Source organism: Mobula birostris, chromosome 3, assembly GCF_030028105.1.
Source record: "Mobula birostris isolate sMobBir1 chromosome 3, sMobBir1.hap1, whole genome shotgun sequence".
Lineage (NCBI taxonomy): Eukaryota > Metazoa > Chordata > Chondrichthyes > Myliobatiformes > Myliobatidae > Mobula > Mobula birostris.
The window spans coordinates 89,419,595-89,441,371 of record NC_092372.1 but is presented as its reverse complement, the minus strand read 5'-3'; the positions used below and the strand labels follow the sequence as shown (position 1 = coordinate 89,441,371).

General features: G+C 40.1%; 1 long non-coding RNA gene across 1 annotated transcript in view; it reads right to left on the bottom strand.

Annotated features, from left to right (window-relative positions):
- Positions 1 to 16,254: 16,254 nt before the first annotated feature.
- LOC140195153 (uncharacterized) overlaps positions 16,255 to 21,777 on the bottom strand; it is a 41,201-nt gene continuing 35,678 nt past the window's right edge. The window contains exon 3 of the long non-coding RNA XR_011885376.1: positions 16,255 to 19,762. This is a non-coding gene — a long non-coding RNA (uncharacterized lncRNA). The remainder of the gene's footprint in view (positions 19,763 to 21,777) is intronic.

Genomic DNA, 21,777 nt, shown 5'->3' with positions numbered 1-21,777 from the left:
CCTGGGAATGTCCTGTAACAATCCGTCACAGTTCCCTGATGGATAGCAGGTGCAGACAAAACTCTGAGAGCCCTTATAACATCAGATGTAAACAGCCCTTGTGTGTACTGACAGTCAAAAATTTCTTCAATTGATCTTCTAACATTATTGTTTGATGTCATTGGCTCATATCCCACATAATGAACTGCTATACTGCTGCAAATAGGTACACTACTCTATGAAAGTTCCAGGAACCTGATGAGTTCACCGAGCTTTAAAATTTTCATGATTGTGACTGACCAGCAGAGAATTTAACATGTTCAATTACTTTCTCTCTTAGAGGACAGTGAATTACTGCATCCAATTTTTGTTTCTTTACAGTAACAGTTACCTCAGCTTGTAGGACTACGAAGTTTGGGATTCACTTGAATTTTCTCTTAGATACCTTATAAATCTCCCAAGCACTCCCATAATGCTCCAACCTCATTCATCTTAATCTGGTGAATGTTTCTCAGATCCAAAGACAACTCTTTCACCCAGTCTCTTCTTTACAGTTTTCATCTGAAGCCTGAAACAGCTACCAATGATAATAAATAATCCACGTTCAACAATTCCCCGTCATGACAACCCTTCTATTTAGTTCAATGCTTTCATCTGCTTTCAAAATTAGCTAGATCTTTATAAGTTCAGGGGTATGGTTTTTTGGCCATCCAACTGCGTAAAATGTCAGATGAATTAATGTAATTACGCAGAGTCAAGTTGACATTTCATTCTCTGCCATTCAACTTCATGGCAACAATCAACAGTTCTACTTTTGTTAAGTGGGTCCCTTTTTCATCACACACCATGAGCACAAATCCTGTATTATAGTCTTTTGCATCCTTTTTATGGACAGAATGATAAAAACTTTAGAAATATTCACCACTTTCCTTTAATTTCTTACTTTAATGTTGTTTGCTTAACTTTGCTTTGTTTATTCCAACAAGCTCTGGCAATGTACCCTTTTAAACCATATGCATGACATTTCTCTTGCCTGTACCAGCTTTCAGATGTCAGTTGTTTCCCTCCACAGCTGTTTAACCTTTTCAGTAATAGTTGGTTTGCTTTGGAATAATGTTTGATCAATTTGTCTCCAGTACATTGAATAGAAAGTCTCACTTGCAATCCTTTTATGTTTTTGTTTATAGGCAACTTTCAGTGTATTCCCACCAATTATATTCACCTCAAAATCTAGACATCACTGATTATTAATGCTAACTTGTCTCTTAACATCTGAGAAAATGCATTGATGCATTGGCAAAAACACAATCTACTAGTAACATCCTCAAATCAGTGACACACTCAGCAATACTTTGTTAAGTTGTCTAAACTTTGAATAAACTTCACCTCTGCGTGATATCAAGTATCTTTGGATTAGAGCCTGGTTTCTCAACTGGGGTTCCATGGAACCCTAGGATTCTGCAAGAGGTCGCTCGGGGTTCCGTGAGAGATTGTGATATTAAAAAAAAACAGTACGAGCAATTGAAAAGGTTTCACACTCAATGATGCTTATGGCTGGTTCTTCATTTGGGAAGATCAGGAAGGAAGAAGACTCCACAGGAGTGACAGCATGATTGTTGCTGACAGTAGAGGCCAATTCTGGATCTGCAGACTCTGGAGCAGTCGGGACACGGAAGCAGCCGGATGAGGGTTCTTGGGTGGTAGGATCCTCCCTGCATCTCCTCTTCTCTTCAGCAGTCATTCTTCTGGGTTCCTCAAAATTCTTGGCTGCTCCACGGATCAGCATTCTCCAATGGTCTATCTCACAAGGCCAACTGCTGCCACTCGTTGGCCTTGATATTTGCCTGAGGTAGCTGGTGCTTAAGTTGGTCTTTGTACCTCTTGTACCATGATACCTCCTGCCCTGAGAGAGTTCTCCATAGAATACTGTTTTCGGTAACCTGAAGTTGTCCATGCGAGACATGTGGCCTGGCCATCGGAGCTGCCTGAGCAGCAAAGTGGCTTCAACGTTTGGAAGTTGAGCCTTCTCCGGGATCTCGCCGTTGGAGACACGATCTTGTCAGCTGATACCCAAGATGGAGCAGAGGCAGCACTGATAAAAACACTCAACGGGATTCGCTTGCAGGACAAGACCCAGCCTTCGGAGCTGTGACAATGGCAACCCTCTACACCCAGATTTTTGGGGACAGATGCACATTTCTGGAGGTGTCCAAAGGCACTGCTAGCTCTAGCGAGTCGATTGTCAACCTCCCTAACTACCATAGCATCGTTGGAGATGACGCTGCCCAGGTAGGTGAACCGTGGTGAGAGGGTGGTCATCAATGGTGATCTGAGATGGGTAGTAAATGCCATGAGAGGTCTTCTGATGGAGGATCATTGTTTTCTTCAGAATGACCATTAACCCAAAAGCCCTTGCAGCCTTGGCAAACTGTGACTGCAGACTGTAGTGCTTCCTCTGTGTGCTTGAGAAGGGCACAGTCATCCACATATGGTAGCTCGAGAATGGGCTCTTGCATGGTTTTTGTACGGGCAAGGAGGCGGCCACTCTCAAACAGTACGATAAGTCAACATATTGTTGACATCTCACATGATGCTGAAGAGGTTTTGTATGATAAACTGAAAATCAACAGCTTCTCTATCCAAGTTGATGAGTCAACAGATTTCACCAATAAATAATCATGTTGTAGTATTTGTAAGATTTGTAAATGATGGTGAAATTCAAAAAAACTTTTTACTATTACAAAGTGCTGCCGAAAAAAGCAAAGGTCAAGGTATGTTCAATGTTTTGTCTTCATATCTGGAAATAAAAGGTCTGTCTTGGAGGAACTATGTTGGCATCTGTTCTGATGGTGCCCCATCAATGGCTGGCTCCATGAGAGACTTTGTTTCTCTTGTAAAAAAAAGAAAATTGTGACATTGTCACAACACGCTGCTTTCTTCACAGAGAGGTGCTGATGTCGAAAACTCTTGGAGATGAAATGAAAAAGTCCTGAATTATGCCACAAAAATGGTTAACTTCATTAAACAAAGATCAGTTCACCTGAGAATGTTTTAAAAAACTGTATGAAAAGTTGGTCAAGGAGCACACCAATCTCCTGTTACATGCAGAAGTCTGATGGTTTAGCAGAGGAAGAGTTCTCAGCAGGGTGTTTGAGGCGAAAGGTGAATTGCAGGAGCACTTTCAAGAAAAGAGTTGGCCAGATTTTGCTGAGTGCTTTGTAGATGAAGAACTAGCTGCAGAAACTAGCCTACTTAGCAGACATTAGGGTATGAGCCAGTTGAACAAATCTTTGCAAGGCTCTGGAGAAAATGTTTTGACTTCAAGTAACAAAATTCTTGAACTTAAAAGGAAACTGAACCTTTGGAGAAATCATGTTGCAAAAGGAAATCTTGAAGTGTCTCCACTGCTGTTTGGGCTTGAGAATGAGGAAGGATATCAGAAAGTCTCGAGCCTTATTGAAAACCACCTGGAAGAACTGCAGAACAAAATTGAGCAGTATTTTCCCTCCCTTTCAACACAAGTGTATGACTGGATGAGGAACCCTTTCTTCGAATCTTCTGCTCAGCCTGAGAATTTGACTTTGAAAGAAGGGGAAGAACTTTGTGAGATGCAGTCTGATCGTGTACTCAAGATGAGTTTTACACACCTGCCCCTGGAGAAGTTCTGGATTTCTGTGAAAGAAGAGTATCCTGCCACTCATCAGAAAGCAATGAACATTATGCTGCAGTTTTCAACTTCTTAAATGTGTATGCAAGCTTCTTCTTGTTTAACAAGCATCAAGAGCAAGGATAGAGATCGTCTCATTTCAGTGAAAGCTGTGTGTTCTTATCTCAAGTTTGACCCAGAATTGAGTATTTGTGCAGCAGAAAAACAAGCTCAGGTTTCACATGCTAGGCCTATAATTAAGCCCGATCATGTCACTTAGTAAGAAAATGTTTTTCTAAAGTCTTGAATGAGATTGTGTCTTAGGCTATATTTTCATTCAAACTGCTTTGACTTATGGTTTTTAGTAACTTTACTATTGAACATTGACAATAGATTTTCATGTCGAAAATAGCATTACTTAAAATCAATTTATAACCTTTATTTAAATTAAATCTACCAAGCCTACCTTTAGAAAAATTAAATCCCATTTTGGCTTAAGCCAGTTATTTAACAGAGATTTATTATGTTTGCCTTATGAGATGTTAAAATTTATGAAAAGGAAGGACAGAGATTAATTTCCAGAAAGGTAATCTAAGTTTAGCAACCTCTTTTTTTCCAAGAAAGGTTGGCTAAAAGTTCATTCTCTACTCAAAAGGGCATCGACAATTATTTTTGGATTATTGTATCTACAACTTACTGATCACGCTAACGTACTGTATATCTTATGACTTTTACACAGGGGTTCCCTAAGACCTGAAACTAATTTCAATGTTTCCTCCAGGGCAAAAAGGTTGAAAAAGGTTGGTATTGGGGTACAAGTGCATAGTTTGCTGAGGGCAGCATCACAATTAAGGTGGTGAGAATGGTATTTAGAAAGTTAGCCTTCAGCAGTGAAGTCATGGGGTTTAGGAGTTGAAACATGATGGTGCAATTATAAAAATCGTTGGTGAGGCTGCACTTGAGGCTAAAGCTGTGTACATTTTCAGTCAGCCTGTTAGGTAAAAGATGTGGTTAAACTGGAAAGAGTGCAGAAAAGACTTACCCGGATGATGCCTTTGCTAAAGGGAGAGGATGGCCAGATAAGGTCTTTATTCCTTGAAATGTAGGAGAATGAGAGGCAACCTTCTGGAAGTATTTAACCATATGAGAGAGATAGGTAAGGTGGATGGCTCTGGTCTTCCCCCAGGGTAGGGGGTGTCCAAATCTCAACACATAAGTTTTGGGTAAGATAGGGCGAGGAGCTGAGGGGCAATTAAGGTACAGTTGTATCATTTAATGTATCATAGATACATGGAGGCGCAGGGTCTGAATGCAGGAAATTGGGACTAGCTAGTTTGGTCCGCATGGATTTGTTGGGCCAAAAGGCCCGTGCAATATTGTATTGCTCTATGACACTATAAAATAATTCTTCAACATTTTATGAATGCTTTGCTTTACCATGTTTCTCTGAATTTAGTAGACTTCTCATGAAGCTATACAAAGGGTTTCCCACCACTAAAATTAGGATAGACTATTGTTTATCTTTATCATCTACTGTATATCTTTGTGGTAAAAAAAAGACGTTTGTTGTTATCTCCCAATACGGCATGGAAACACAGGTTTCAGAGTTACACCCAGCAATTGTGCTTATCATTACAGCTATTTTCAATTCCTTTTTTAAGAAGTAATAGGTTTTTAGATTTTCCCTCTCTCACCTGTTTTTTTGTAATAATAGTTTTCTTTGGTCCTGATGCCAGGTTTTATAATTGGAAATGTTAACGCCATTGCCCATTTTCACAAATATTGCCTGATCTGCAGAGTGTTGCTGAGATTTTCTGCTTTTATTGCAAATTTCCGTATAAATGGTTGGGTTGAGTTGTTCTCCAATCTCTACAATCCATTTGCAAACACTTCATCACTATACAAGGACACATCATGATGATGTCTCCTAATATGGTGGAGAAACATTTGCAGATGGATTGCCAAGATCAGAGAACAACTCAACCCAACAATCAATCACCTGAGCTACATACTTTTCAAGTTATTTCCAGATAAATGTTCATGGTCCATTTTGGTATGGACAAATGATTGTCTTATAGAATAGATATAAATGAGTCTTCTGGTTGGCAAAACGTTGCAAATGGTGTGCTTCAGGGATTGGCCCTTAACCTTCTACAATTTATCGAAATGACTTGAATGAAGGGCCTGGAGGTGTGGTTGCAATACTTGCTAATGATACAAAGATAGGTAGGAAATTGGGTTATGAGGAGGATGTAGGATGCAGAGAGATATTGAAAGAGTAAGTGAGCAAATATTTCAGAATTGAATGCAGAATTGAAGTTATCTGTTCTGATTAACTACGGCATGACTGGGGGTAAAGCAGATTCAATAGGATGTGAGTAAGACATACATTTGAAAGCTCCATATTCAGTGATGGGTTCCTTTGCTGCTTACATTAGATTAGATTAGATTCAACTTCATTGTCCTTGTGCCGAGTACAGATACAAAGCCAATGAAATGCAGTTAGCATCTGACCAGAAATGCAAAGAATAGTGTTATTTACAAAATAACTGAGAATAAAAGGTAAGTGCTACAGCACACAAATATAAAAGTACGGAGACAGTACAATGCGGGTGTAATACTGCTTAGCACTGTGATGTGAGGTTCAGCAGGGTCACAGCCTCAGGGAAGAAGCTCTTCCTGTGCCTTCTGGTGTGGGAGCAGAGGCTCCTGTAGCACCTACCGGATGGGAGGAGAGCAAAAAGTCCACGGTTAGGGTGAGATGCATCCTTGATAATGCTTTTCGCCCTGCCCAGGCAGCATTTATGGTAGATGTTCTCAATGGTGTTACATGTCCTGCTTCCCAGTCCTGAAGTACACAGTCCTATGATTATTGTTCCTCTTCCTCTGATTCTGTCCACCTTCTTGAATCTTGCTTCCATTCATCTTAGAGCCATTGAGCACCACAGTGCAAAAACAGGCTATTCAGCCCATCTAGTTCATGCCAAATATTATTCTGCCTAGTCCGTTCGATCTGCACCTGGAACATGGGCCTCCATTCTCCTCCAATCTATGTACTTATTCAAGCTCCTCTTAAATGTTGAAATCTAACCCATATCCACCACTTCCACGGGCAGCTCATCTATTCTTTTCTGCCCTCTGAATGAAGAAATCTCCCCTCATGTTACCCTTAAATATTTCACTTTTCACTTTTAACCTATGACCTGTATTTGTAGTCTTACCCAACCTTAGTGAGAAAAGCTGGCCTGCATTTACCCTATCTATACCCCTCATAATTTGGTATACCTCCATTTTATTTCCCCTCAATCTTCCAAGGAATAAAGTCCTGACCTATTAAATTTTTCCTTATAACTCAGGTCCCCCAGTACTGGCACCATCCTTCTAAATTTTTTCTATACCCTTTCAACCTTATTTACATATTTCCTGTAAGTAGATGACCAAAATTGCACACAATACTCCAAATTAGGCCTCGCCAACGTCTTATACAACTTCAACATAACATCCCATCTCCTGTACTCAGTACTTTGACTTATGAAGGCCAATGTGTTAAAAGTTTTCTTTACAACTCCATCTACCTGTACTGCCACTTCCAAAGAATTATGGGTATGATAGGGTCTTTTAAGAGACTTTTGGATAGGTACATGGAGCTTAGAAAAATAGAGGGCTATGAGTAACCCAAGTAGTTTCTAAGGTAGGGACATGTTCGGCACAATTTTGTGGGCCGAAGGGCCTGTATTGTGCTGTAGGGTTTCTATGTTTCTATGTTTTCGATGTATTCTCAGATCCCTTTGTTCTACCACACTCCTCAGTGACACACAGTTCACTGTGTAAAGCCTAATATGGTTGGTCCTACTGAAGTGCAACACTTTGCACTTGTCTGCATTAAGTTCCATCTGCCATTTTTCAACCCATTTTTCCAGCTGGTCCAGATCCCACTGCAAGCTCTGATAGTCTTTCTTGCTGTCCATTACACCCCACAATCTTGGTGTCATCCTCAAATTTGCTAATGCAATCAACTTTCCTGGGAACTTCCTCGAAAAGCTTTGTAAGATTTTTTGGATATAACCTACCACACACGAAGCCTTCCTGTCTAGCCCTAATCAGCCCATGTCTATCCAAATGTTCATATATCCGGTCCTTAGGAATACTTTCCAATAACTTTCCCACTACTGATGTTAGGCTCACTGGCCTATAATTTCCTGGTTTATGTTTAGAGCCTTTCTTAAACAACGGAACAACATTAGCTGTCCTCCAATCTTCTGGTATCTCACCTGCCTCTAAGGATGATTTAAATGTCTCTGCTAGGCCGCTGCAATTTCTGCACTTGCCTCCCATAGGGTCCGAGGGAGATCCTTGTCAGGCCCTGGGGATTTATCCATCCTAATTTGCCTCAAGACAGCAATGTCTCCTCGTCTATAATCTGTATAGGGTCCGTGATCTCACAGCTGCTTTCCCCCACTACTATAGCCTCTGAGTCCATCTCATGTGTAAATACAGATGCAAAAAATCCATTTAAGACCTCCCCTATCATTCTTGACTCCACGCATGGATTAGTATTCTGATCTTCCAGATGAACAATTTTGTCCCTTGCAATCCTCTTGCCCCTAATATATCTGAGGAACCCCTAAGCATTCTGCTTCAACTTGTCTGCTGGGGCAACCTCATGCCTTCTTATAGCCCTCCTGATTTCTTTATTAATTGTTCTCTTGCATTTTTCATACTCCTTAAGTACCTCATTTGTTCCTACCTACCTATATCTCCTATACACTTTCTTTTTTCCTTAACCAGGGCCTCAATATCTCTTCAAAACTGTTTTCCTACCTATCTTTGTGCCACCAGCAACCATAACTATACAGCCTTCAGCTAAGTTATTCCAATAAGCCGTAAAATATTTGTTGGCTCAATGGTTATAATGACTGTGGCCAAGAAAAGCTCCACAAAGCACAGTCTCCATGTCTTTGAGGACAATCAAATTTTTTAAGCAATAAAATTAATAATATTGTACATTATATTTAATGCCAGAGCAATCAGTGTAAAATTTGTCTCCAGGTGTAGTGCAAAATGTTAGAAGGTGTATCAGCAGTCTGCTTTCCACAGTACATGATAATCAAAAGAGTATAAAATAGCTTGCAACATTGCTGCTGTTTGATTTTCAATGCTGTTTAGCATGGATTTCAACCAGCGCCCAGTTCAAATTTCTTTTTCCTGGAGAATCCAGCAATCTCTACACCAATCAATTTTTTGACATGAAATTGGTTCTGTCAAAATCACTTTTATGCAAAAAATATTGTATTGGAACTAAAGCCAACCTGCTCTGTTGGGATACTGCATAATAAGCAGAGTACAGACACGCAAGAAAGTCACGTCCGTCTTAAAATGCATTGCAGTAAATGTCTCAATTCTCATCTTTGTTTTTTTTTCCTTATTCTTTTCTTTTCAAATCTTTTTATTATTATTATTATTCAAAAAAATAACATGAGTACATTGAAGTAAGCAAGATTTACAATGTCTCAAGGAAAAAAACATTATTTTAAAGATTGAAATGCAGTAACAAAATAAGACTTGATTTACAAAAAAAAGTAACTGCTGTTTCATGTTCTTAGTTACTTCACAGGAGATGAATTATTGAACACCATGTTTAATGGAGATTTTGATTAAAATCTAAGCTGGTCAGAATTAGCATTGGCAAGGCAATGACAATCTCCAAAATAAAGTTAGTTAGTATTCTTGCTCATTGATTTTTGGCTGAATTACTTTTTAATGGGGTCTCTGTTTGCTGATAGACAATGGGTTAATTTTTTGATTGATATGTTGAAAGATGTAACATTGGAGTATATACTATCTTGTCCTGTCAGTGAGTTTCAGAATTTCAAAGTATTTTTTTTATCAAATTATGTATGCGACATACAACCCTGAGATTTGTCTTCCTAGAGATACCATGGAACCTGTTCAAAAACATCAAACACCCAATGTGCAACAAAAGAAAACAAATCACATAAACAGCAAAAACGAGTGAAAAACGCCATCCAAGTATTCACCATCAAACCACAAAGTCTTGAAGCAATCTAGGAATGTTGAGTTTGATTAAATTCATTTCAATTTAGCACTGTGTCATTTGTTGACTGTTGGCTGCAGAGCCAGTTCATGTCGATCAACCAAAACCAGCAACTACAGCAGGCTTCTGCAAATAAAGTGCAGCATATTCTATTTTTCATTCTTATAGGCATTTCAAAATGGAAACAGAAGAGATTGTGCAGATGTGGAAATCTTCAGCAAAACACACAAAATTCTTTGTCTGCCTACCATCTGGGAACTCCTAGAGATCACCTGGTCCATCTCCATGTCCCATTCGCACACCAGCATGCCTGTTGTCCTATCTCCATGTCCCAGAGACCACCTGGTCCATCTCCATGTCTCAATCCCACACCAGCATGCCTGTCCTGCTCTACTGCCCTAATCAGATTGGAGGAACACACCTCATATTCCATCTGGGTGATCTCCGACCTGATGGCATGAGCATCGATTTCCTTAACCTGATAAGCACTTCTCTTGGTTTCCCTCACCCTTTCTTTTGTTCTCCCTCATTTGAGAGTCTGTCCCACACCCTCCTCTTCTCCGCTCCCACCCTCATGACCTGTCCATCACTTCATTCTGGCTTCCCACCTCCTTCACTATATTTCATGGTCCACTCTCCTCTCCTATCAATCTCCTCCTTCTTCAGCCCTTTACCTCTTACTCCTATCACCTCCAAGATAATTTTCTTTCAACCACTCCCTCAAAACTACCCACCTATCCCTTCCCTGGACTCACATATCAGCTGCCAGCTTATACTCCCACCCTCCCCTCACCTTCTTGTTCTCACAAGATCACAAGACAAAGGAGCAGGAGTAGGCCATTCGGCCCATCAAGTCTGCTCCACAGCTCCCTCAAGAGCTAAACTATTCACCCATCTAGTTCCAATTTCCAGCTTTTTCCCCATATCCCTTGATACCCTGACTAATTAGATATCTGCCAATCTCCTCCTTAAACACCCTCAATAATCGGGCCTCCACAGTTGTATGTGGCAACGAATTCCACAAATCCACAACCCTCTGGCTAAAAAAATTTCTCCTTATCCCTGTTTTAACTGGGTACCCTCTAATTCTAAGATTATGGCCTCTTGTCCTGGACTCATCCACCAAGGGAAACAACCTTTCCACATCTACTCTGTCCAACCCTTTCAACATTCGAAACGTTTCTATGAGATCCCCTTTCATTTTTCTATACTCTAATGAATACAGTCCAAGAGCCGACAAATGCTCCTCATATGTTAGCCCCTGCATTCCAGGAATCATCCTCGTAAATCTTCTCTGAACTCTCTCCAACATCAGAACATCCTTTCTAAGATAGGGGGGCCCATAACTGCACACAGTATTCCAAATAAGGTCTCACTAATGCCCCATAGAGCCTCATCAACACCTCCTTACTCTTATACACTATTCCTCTTAAAATGAATGCCAACATAGCATTCGCTTTCCTTACCGCTGATCCAACTTGGTGGTTAACCTTTAGGGTATCCTGCACGAGGACCCCCAAGTCCCTTTGCACTTCCGATTTTTGAATTTTCTCCCCATCTAAATAATAATCTGCCCGATTATTTCTTCTTCCGAAATGTACAACCGTACATTTGTCAACGTTGTATCTCATCTGCCATTTCTGCCCACTGTCCTAAACTAACTAAGTCTCGGCAACCTTTCCGTTTTTTCAACATTTCCTGCTCCTCCACCTTTCTTGGTGTCATCCGCAAACTTAGCCACAAAACCATTTAATCCATAATCCAAATCATCGATATACATCGTAAAAAGAAGCGGCCCCAACACCGACCCCTGCGGAACACCACTAGTAACCGGCAACCAATCAGAATCGGATCCCTTTATTCCCACCCTTTGCTTTCTGCCTATCAGCCAATGCTCCACCCATTTCAATATCTTTCCTATAATTCCATGGGCTCTCATCTTATTAAGCAGCCTCATATGCGGCACCTTATCGAAGGCCTTTTGAAAATCCAAATACACAACATCCACAGCCTCTCCCTTGTCAAACTTATTTGAGATTACCTCAAAAAATTCCAATAGGTTGGTGAGGCAGGATCTTCCCTTCATGAAACCATGCTGGCTTCGGCCTATCTTGTCATGCACCTCGAGGTATTTCATAACCTCGTCCTTGAGGATTGACTCCAATATCTTTCCAACTACCGATGTCAGACTAATAGGTCTGTAATTTTCTTTTTGCTGCCTCCTTCCTTTCTTAAATAGCGGAACTACATTTGCGACCTTCCAGTCCTCCAGAACCATGCCAGAGTCTGTTGATTCCTGGAAGGTCATTTCCAATGCTTCCACAATCTCCAAAGCCACCTCCTTCAGAACCCTTGGGTGCGCCTCATCCGTACTGGGAGACTTATCTGTTCTTAGTCCATTTAGCTTCCCAAGCACTTTCTCTCTAGTAATCTTGACTGTACCTAATTCTATTCCCTGATACCTCTGGCTATCAGGTATATTGCTCATGTCTTCCACTGTGAGACTGATGCAAAATACTCATTCAGTTCCTCCGCCATCTCTTTGTTATCCATTATAATTTCTCCAGCATCATTTTCAATCGGTCCCGTATCTACCCTTGTCACTCTTTTACTCTCCATATATTTAAAAAAACTCTTAGTATCCTTTTTTATGTTAATCACCAACTTTCTTTCATAATTCATCTTTTCTTTCCTAATGACTTTCTTAATTTCCTTCTGTAAGTTTTTAAAAGTCTTCCAGTCCTCATTTTTCCCACTAATTTTTGCTTCCTTGTACGCCGTTTCTTTTGCTTTTATTTTTGCCTTAACCTCTGTCATTAGCCACATTTGTGCCATTTTTCCATTCATGATTTTCTTTTTTCTTGGAATATATTTTTTCTGCATTTTCCTTATTTCTTGTAGGAATTTCATCCAATTCTGTTCTGCCGTCCCTCCATTTAGCTTACTTTTCCAATCGACTTGGGCCAGTTCCTCTGTCATACCACTGTAATTTCCCCTGTTCCACTGAAATATCGATACACCTGATACCAGCTTCTCCTTTTCAAATTTGAAACTGAACTCAATCATATTATGATCACTACTTCTAAGGGGTTCCTTTACCTCCAGCTCCCTAATCACCTCAGGTTCGTTACACAGCACCCAATCCAAAACAGCCGGTCCCCTGGTGGGCTTCTGGACTAGCTGCTCCAAAAAGCCATCCTGTAGGCATTCTACAAGCTCCCTCTCCTGAGCTCCATTACCTTCCTGACTTTCCCAATCCACTTTCATATTAAAATTCCCCATAATCATCTTGACATTTTCCTTCTGACACGCTTTTTCTATTTCCAGCTGCAACTTGCAGTCCACATCCCGGCTGCTGTTTGGAGGCCTGTATATAACTGCTATTAATGTCTTCTTACCCTTGCCATTTCTTAATTCTACCCATAAGGATTCTACCTCTTCTGATCCTATGTCCCTTCTTTCTATTGATTTGATATTGTTACTTACAATCAGGGCCACGCCACCCTCTTTACCTACCTTCCTATCTTTCCTTTACACTGTGTATCTTTAGATATTCAGCTCCCAATCACATCCATCATTTAGCCATGACTCGGTGATGGCCACAATGTCATATCTTTTAACCTGCAGCTGTGCAGCAAGGTCATCCACTTTATTTCTAATGCTGCGTGCATTTAAGCACAGTACATTTAGATCAGTATCTGTTGCAGATTTTGCTATATTTCTATTTTGCAGCAAATTATCCTGTATATTCTCCTGCCTGTCTTTCTTGCCATCTTTGCTGCACAGTATTTTTGACTTATTTCTATTTTCCTCTTCCTCGACCCTAACACCTTGGTTTCCTTCCCCTTGCCAACTTAGTTTAAACCCTCCCTAACAGCTATATTAAACAATCCTGCCAGGATATTAGTACCTTTTGAGTTCAGGTGTAATCCATCTTTTTTGTATAAGTCATACCTTCCCCAAAATAGATCCCAATGATTCAAGAATTTGAAGCCCTGCCCCCTGCACCAGTTACTTAGCCACACATTCATCTGCTTAATTCTGCTATTCTTACCATCAATAGCGCGCAGCTCAGGCAGCAATCCTGATATTATTACTCTGGAGGTCAGGCTTTTCAATTCTCTTCCTAGCTCCCAGTAATCTTTCTTCAGGATTTCCTCTCTTTTTCTGTCTATGTCATTGGTACCAACATGTACCAAGACTTCCGGCTGCTCGTCCTCTCTCCTCAGAATACTCTGGTCTCGATCTGAGACATCCTATACCTGGGCACCAGGGAGGCAACACACCATCCGGGTATCCTTGTCCAGCTCGCAGAATCTCTTGTCCGTCCCCCTTACGATGGAATCCCCTATAACTACCACATTTCTTCTTGCTCTCTTGATTTCGGCTCTGGGCAGAATGCCAGAGTCTCATTCACTGTGATCCTCCTCTGTCAGGTCTGCCTCTTCAACAGTATCCAAAACGATATATCGATTTTTGAGGGAGACTGTCACAGGGGTGCTATCCACTACCACTCTATCACCTCCTCACTTTCCCTAATTAGCCGAAGGTCATCAATTTCTATCTCCAGCTCCCTTTCTGGCTCCCTTTCCTTCCAGTCTTGATGAAGGATCTCGGCCCATAACGTTGACACTGTTTATTTCCTTCCATAGGTGTTTAGGTACTTCAAAGTATTGCCTAAGGCATCCAGTTCACTGAGTTTATGCCATTCTGTCACCTTTCCTCAACCCTTGAGATCTGCATTTGAATGCTTTGACATTGAGTGGTCCTGAAGCTCATAACATATGGGTTCGATGATGGCCTTAAATTCCAACTCTGTTTCTCTCTACACACCGGTTGCTTGAGCTGAATGAACAAATATCTCTAGCAATTTGTTTTTATTTCAGGTGTTCAACATCTGCTGAATTTTTTTCTGGATTATGCATCCAGTATTTCAGTTTTGGAAACTTTAATGCATATGAAAATCATTGGTTAATTGGTGCTTTCAGACTGAAAAGCCGTTTACACCTCAATGTCAGAGGTTAGAAGTTTAAAGTGCTAATGTTGGACTAATAAAACATTCGGTGATTGAGAAGAGAATGCTCCTGAATTGCTGTTCTACTTTGGAAATAATAAACACATCCCTTTGGATGTCCAATATGTTTGATTCCCTGCACTAATAATCTTCACCTCAGAAATTCAGCAGTTTTGTATTTAAATTAAGAAAATTGAAAATTGCATCATTTGCATCTATTAAGTATTTAAACCCATGTTCTAAAATATAGAAGAGCAGATTGGTGAAGCAACAGTAGATACATGGTTTGATCTGTCCTTATTTCCAATATAACATCAACAATGTTAGACGCTTTCATTATGTGGATTATCCATATAGCAATGAGATTCAGAGTAAAAGAGGACATAGGGATCCTCCTTGCACTGGATCAGGACTGAAAGAAAAAGCAAAGTTCTACGCCCATTTTCTTAAAACAACATATATTTTTCAATAATTCAATTGGACAAGGATTTAAAATCTTGAATCTAACCTGAGAATAGAGTTTATTCTTTCTTACAGTTGTAAAAATTACTTACAAATTAAGATTGTAGAAAATAAGGATAAAGGGTGGGTAAGATTTTATACTGTACGCGATTACTACAGTAGAAACGTGAAGAGTAGTCAGGTGTGGCAGTTTAAAGAGAGGTTAATAACACTGAGTTTTTCATTGCATAATCTGTGTGGTTTTGTTGGAATCTGACAGGCTTTTAACTTAAGGTGATGCCCCGATGCATCTGCAGTGTCATGGAGTTTAAATGAACTTTTGTGTAATCCTTTGAAAGGATACATCGGCAAGAATTGAATGTCAAAGTCCTCAAAGATCATAGGGTGACAAAAATCTCATTTACAGGATCACTGATCAGCACATTTTGTAAAGTGACTTGAACAGTGTTAGAATATTCCATTGTTATTGTAGATAATTCTGAACTCTGAGCAAATCTCGAAGCTTTCAGAAAGTGAAGGAATTATAATTACAACTCGTGTGACTTTTATTGAATTCCAATTTCGCACAATAGAGTGCGGAACCAACTTAAAACATTTTGAAATGTTCTGGGTAAAATGTAATGTACCAAGCACCATTTCAAAAATGATTCAAAATCACATCACTGGCTTCATTTTGTATTTTCATCTGCTTCTGAACTTAGCAGCTTGCAATTTGAACACAAAATACACCAAAAGATGCAGGAGCAGAATTAGGCCATTTGATCCATCGAGTCTTCATCATTTCATCATGGCTGATCTATTTGTCTTCTCACCCCCAACCTCCTGCCTTTTCCCCCACATCCCTTCATGCCCTGACCAATCAAGAATCTATCAACCTCTGCCTTAAATATACATAAAGACTTCACCTCCGCAGCTGACTGTGGCAACAATCCCCACAGATTCAGCACTCAAAGTCTAGAGAAATTTCTTCTCATCTTTCTTCTGAAGAGACGCCGCTCTTTGCTGAGGCTGTGTCTTCTGGTCTCAGACACTCCCACCATAGGAAACATCCTCCCAACATCCACTCTATCAAGGCCTTTCACCATTCGATAGGTTTCAGTTAGGTCACCCCCTCATTCTTCTGAATTCCAGTGAATACAGGTCCAGAGCCATCAAGCACTCTTCATATGAGAAGCCGTTTAATCCTGAATCATTTTCGTGAACTCTCTTTGACTCCTTTCCAGTTTCAGCACATCCTTTCTAAGAAAAAGGGCCTAAAATTGCTTATAACACTCCAAGTGAGGTCTCACCAGTACTTTGTAAAGTCTCAACATTACATCCTTGCACTTATGTTCTAGTCCTTTTGAAATGAATGCTAACATCATATTTGCCTTCCTCACCACAGACTCAGCCTGCAAATAAGCCTTTAGGGATTCCTGCACAAGGACTCTTAAGTCCCTTTGCACCTCAGATTTTGGTATTCTTTACCCTTTCGTATAGTCTACCCTTTCATTTCTTCTATCAAAGTGCATGACCATATACTTCCCAACACTGTATTCCATCTGCCATTTCTTTGCCCATTCTCCTAACCTATCTAACTCCTTCTGTAGCCTCTCTGCTTGCTTTAAACTACCTGCCCCTCCATTTTATCTTCATATCGTCTGCAAACTATAATGCCATCAATTCCATCATATAACATAAAAAGAATCGGTCTCAACACAGACCCCTGCGGAACACCAATAGTCACCTGCAGCCAACAGAAAAGGCTTCCTTTATTCCTACTTATAGCCTCTTGTCAATCAACCACTACTTTACCCTTGCCAGAATCTTTCCCGTAATACCATGGGCTTGTACCTTGTTCAGCAGCCTCATGTGTGGCATCTTGGCAAAGGCCTTCTGAAAATCCAAGTGCACAGCATCAACCAATTCTCTTTTATCTATCCTGCTTGTTATTTTTTCCAAGAATTCTAATAGATTTAACAGGTAAGATTTTCCCTTGAGGAAACCATGCTGACTACCACCTATTTTATCATGTGCCTGCCAATACTCTGAAATCACGTCCTTAACAATCGACTCCAACATCTTCCCAACCACTGAAGTTAGACTAACTGACTAATAGTTTCTTTTCTTCTGCCTCTCTCCCATCTTGAAGAGTGGAGTGACATTTGCAATTTTTCAGTCTTCTGGAACCATTCCAAAATCTAGTGATTCTTGAAAGATCGTTACTAATGCCTTCACAACCTCTTCACCAGCTCTTTCAAAAACCATGTGGAGTGCACCATCTGATCAAGGTGACTTATCTACCTTCAAACCTTTCAGTTTCCCAAGAATCTTCTCTCTATTTATTGTAACTTCACAGACCTCATTACCCCTGACCCCTGGAACTTCCACCATACTGCTGGAGTTTTCCACTGTGAAGACTGTTGCAAAATACTTATTCAGTTTGTCTGCCATTTCCTTGCACCCATTACTACCTCTCCAACATTGTTTTTCAGCAGGCTGATATCCACTTTCACCCCTCTTTTACACTTTATGTATCTGAAGAAACTTTTGGTATTCTCTTTAATATTATTGGCTAGCTAACTTTCATATTCTATCTTTACCTTCTTAATGAATTTTTTGGTTGCCTTCAGTTGGTTTTTAAAAGGTTTCCAATCCTCTAACTTCCCACTAAGTGTTGCTTTATTATATGCCCTCTCTTTGGCTTTTACTTTGCTTTTGACTTCACTTGTTAGCCATAGTTGTGTTATCTTACCTTTAGAATACTTCTTCCTCTTTGGCCTTCCAAATTGCTTCCAGAAATTCCAGCCATTGCTGCTCTGCCATCATCCCTGCCAGTGTTCTTTTCCAATCAATTCTGGCCAACTCCTCCCTCATGCCTCTGTAATTCACTTTACTCCACTGTATTACTGATACATATGGCTTTAGCATTTCCTTCTCAAAATTCAGAGTGAATTTGATGACATTATGATCATATTACCCCTAAAGGTTCCTTTACCTTAAGCTCACTAATCAATTCCAGTTCATTGCACAACACCCAATCCAAAATAGGGGCTGATCCATGTGCTGCTCTAAAAAACTATCTCATAAGCATTCTAGAAACTCTCCCTCTTGGAACACAGCACCAACCTGATTTTCCCATTCCATAGTACCTACATAATGACATTGCCAATGAATATTGTAACATTGCTGTTTTGCTATGCATTTTCTATCTGCCACATTACATCCTTACTCATGTTTAGAGGTCCGTATGTAACTCCCATCAGGGTCCTTTTACCCTTGCAGTTCCTTAGCTCTGTCCACAACACCTTCCAACCCTATGTCACCTCATTCTAATGATTTAATTTAATTTTTTTACCAATAGAGCCATGCCACCCCCTCTGCCTACCAGCCTGTCCTTTCAATACAATGTGTATCCTTGGACATTAAGCTGCCAGCTATAATCTTCTTTCAGATATGATTCAGTGATGCCTACAACATTATACATGCACTTTACTTCACATTTCACTTTAGTAGGTCTCTGGGTCATTAATCCATTTGCGGTTGAATCACATTTGAAGTACAGAAAGAACATTGCTCAGATGGAACCTTACATAGCATTTAACCCATTGTGTTTTAGATTTTCCATGACATGCTCCTATCACATTCTCTCCTAATTTATGACTATAATTGAACAAAGGTTTTTCAGAATACAAACAATTATACTTTAGAGAATTCATCAGTGGCAACTTCAATAAAGGGTAAAGTTCTAAGAAGCTGATAATCTATAATGACTTCATCACTTTCAGTTGACTATCTGTTGAAATGCTAAAATTATCTCCCACACTACCATATTCTGATGGGATTGGAGAGGTGAGCAGGCGGGGGTGGAATATCAGTGGCGTTCCCAGCCATTCTTACCACCTGGTACTCTCTGAGGAAATTATACATAGAATGATGAATATATCAGTTCAATGGTAGGATTTCTCCTGGTTAAGTGTTACTGTCTAGATTGATGAGGTAAGAATTGCCATTAATTACAAGACTTCTTGTTTAGTGGGAAGATAGAAAGAGTTAGTGACAAACATTTCATGTTCTCAATTAATTAAGTCATCTTTCAGGTTTTTTTTTTCAGGTGCTGAACAAGTGTGGATGACAAAATCCTTCTTTTTCACATTGCACCAAAAGACCACCCATGTTTTTCAGCAGGTTTTGAGATCTACACTTTGCCACCATGAGTTCAGTAGCTATTTATGAAACTGTTTGCAGATTTAGATGCCAAAATGGATCTTATAAAATATCACATTTGCCATTTGTGTGTTAGCACTCTGAGAAAATTTTCATCAAATGCAGCCAACCTCTGCCAGGGTGGACAGGTTGTATGAAGGGGGAGCAACACCATTCCCCTGAAGGGAGAGTGTGGTTTACCAGCAGCAGTTTGTTCTAAACACTGAAGGACAACATAAGGTTGTGATAGCAGGTGATTTTAACTTTCCATATATTGATTGGGACTCCCATACTGTAAAATGATTAGCAACACACATCAAAGTTGCTGGTGAATGCAGCAGGTCAGGCAGCATCTCTAGGAAGAGGTACAGTCGACGTTTCAGGCCGAGAACCTTCATCAGGACAGAATTCCTCATGTTTGCTGTAAAATGATTAGATAGGATATAGTTTGTCAAATGTGTTCAGCAAAGTTTCTTTAATCAGTACATTGTAATCCCAATGACAGTGTGCAATACTTGATCTGATATTAGAAAATGAGGCAGGGTGGGTGATAGAAGCTTGTATAGGAGAATACCTTGCATTTAGTGAAACTAATGCCATTAGTTTCAAAGTAAATATGGAAAAGGATGGGTCTTGTCCGCAGCTTGAGATTCTAAGTTGGAGAAAGGCCTATTTGGATGGTGTCAGAAATGATCTGCCAAGTGTGGGTAGGGACTGGCTGTTTTCTGGCAAAGATACACTTGGTAAGTGGGAAGCCTTCAAAAGTGAAATTTTGAGAGTACAAAGCTTGTATGTGGCTGTTAGAACAAAAGGTAAAGAAAACAGGCTTAGAGATCCTTGGTTTTCAAGAGCTATTGAGGCCCTGGTTAATGAAAAAAAAGGAAGTGTGTAGCAGGTATTGGCAGGTAGGAATAAATTATGTACTTATGGAGTATAAGAAATGCAAGAGAACACTTAAGAAAGAAATCAACAGGGCTAAAAGAAGGTATGAAGTTGCCCTAGCAGACAAGCTGAAGGAGAATTCCTAGGGTTTCTACAGATGCTGTATTTTAAGAGCAAAAGGATTGCAAGGGACAAAATTGTTCCTCTGGAAGATCAGAATTGTAATCTATGCGTAGAGCCAAAAGAGATGGGGAGATCCGAAATAGATTTTTTACATCTGTATTTACTCATGAGATGGACACAGACTCTGAGAAGTGAGGCAAAGCAGCAGCAAGGTCATGAACCCTATGCAGATTACAGAGGAGGAGGTGTTTGCTGTCTTGAGGCAAATTAGGGTGGATAAATCCCCAGGGCCTGACAAGGTGTTCCCTCGGATCCTGTGGGAGGCAAGTGCAGAAATTGAAGGGGCCCTAGCAGAGATGTTTAAATAATTTTTAGCGACAGGTGAGGTACCGGAGGATTGGAGGATAACTAGTGTTGTTCCACTATTTAAGAAAGTCTATAAAATAAACTAGGAAATTATAGGCCAGTGAGCCTGACATCAGTAGTGGGAAAGTTACTGAATGATATTTTAAGGGACCAAATATATAAGTACTTGGATAGACATGGACAGATTAGGGATTGTCAGCATGGCTTTGTGTGTGGTAGGGCATATCAAGCCAATCTTATAGAAATTTTTGGGGAAGTTACCAGGAAAGTTGATGAAGGCAAGACCATGGATGTTGTCTACATGGACTTTTGACAAGGTCCCACATGGGCAGTTAGTTAAGAATATTCAGTTGCGTGACATTCAAGATGAGACAGTAAATTGGATTAGACATTTGCTTTGAGTGGTAGTAAATGATTGCCTCTCTGACTATTGACTGTTGACGGTGACTATTGGTGTGCTTCAGGGATCAGTGCTAGGTTCTTTGTTGTTTGTCATCTACATCAACGATCTGGGTGATACTGTGGTTAATTGATCATCAAATTTGTGGATGGCATCAAGATTGGTGGTATAGTGGACAGCGAGGCAGGCTATCAGAACTTGCAACGGGATCTGGACCAGCTGGAAAAATAGGCTGAAAAATGGCAGATGGAATTTAATGCAGACAAGTGCATTAAAGTTGGTCTTACACACAGGGCACTGAGGAGTGTGGTACAATGAAGGGATCTGGTAATAAAGGTCCATAATTCATTGAAAGTGGTATCACAGGTAGATCGGATCATAAAGAAAGCTTTTGGCACTTTAAATCAAAGTCTTAAGTACAGGGGAAGGGATGTTATGTTGAAGTTGTATAAGATGTTGATGAGGCCTAATGTGGAGATTTGGGCGCAATTTTGGTCACATACCTACTAGAAAGATAAAAAAATGAGGTTGAAAGAGCACAGAGAAAACTTACAAGGTTGTTGCTGGGACTGGAGGACCTGAGTTATAAGGAAAGATTGAATAGGTTAGGACTTTATTCTTTGGAACGTAGAAGAATGAGTGGAGATTGATAGAGGTACATAAAA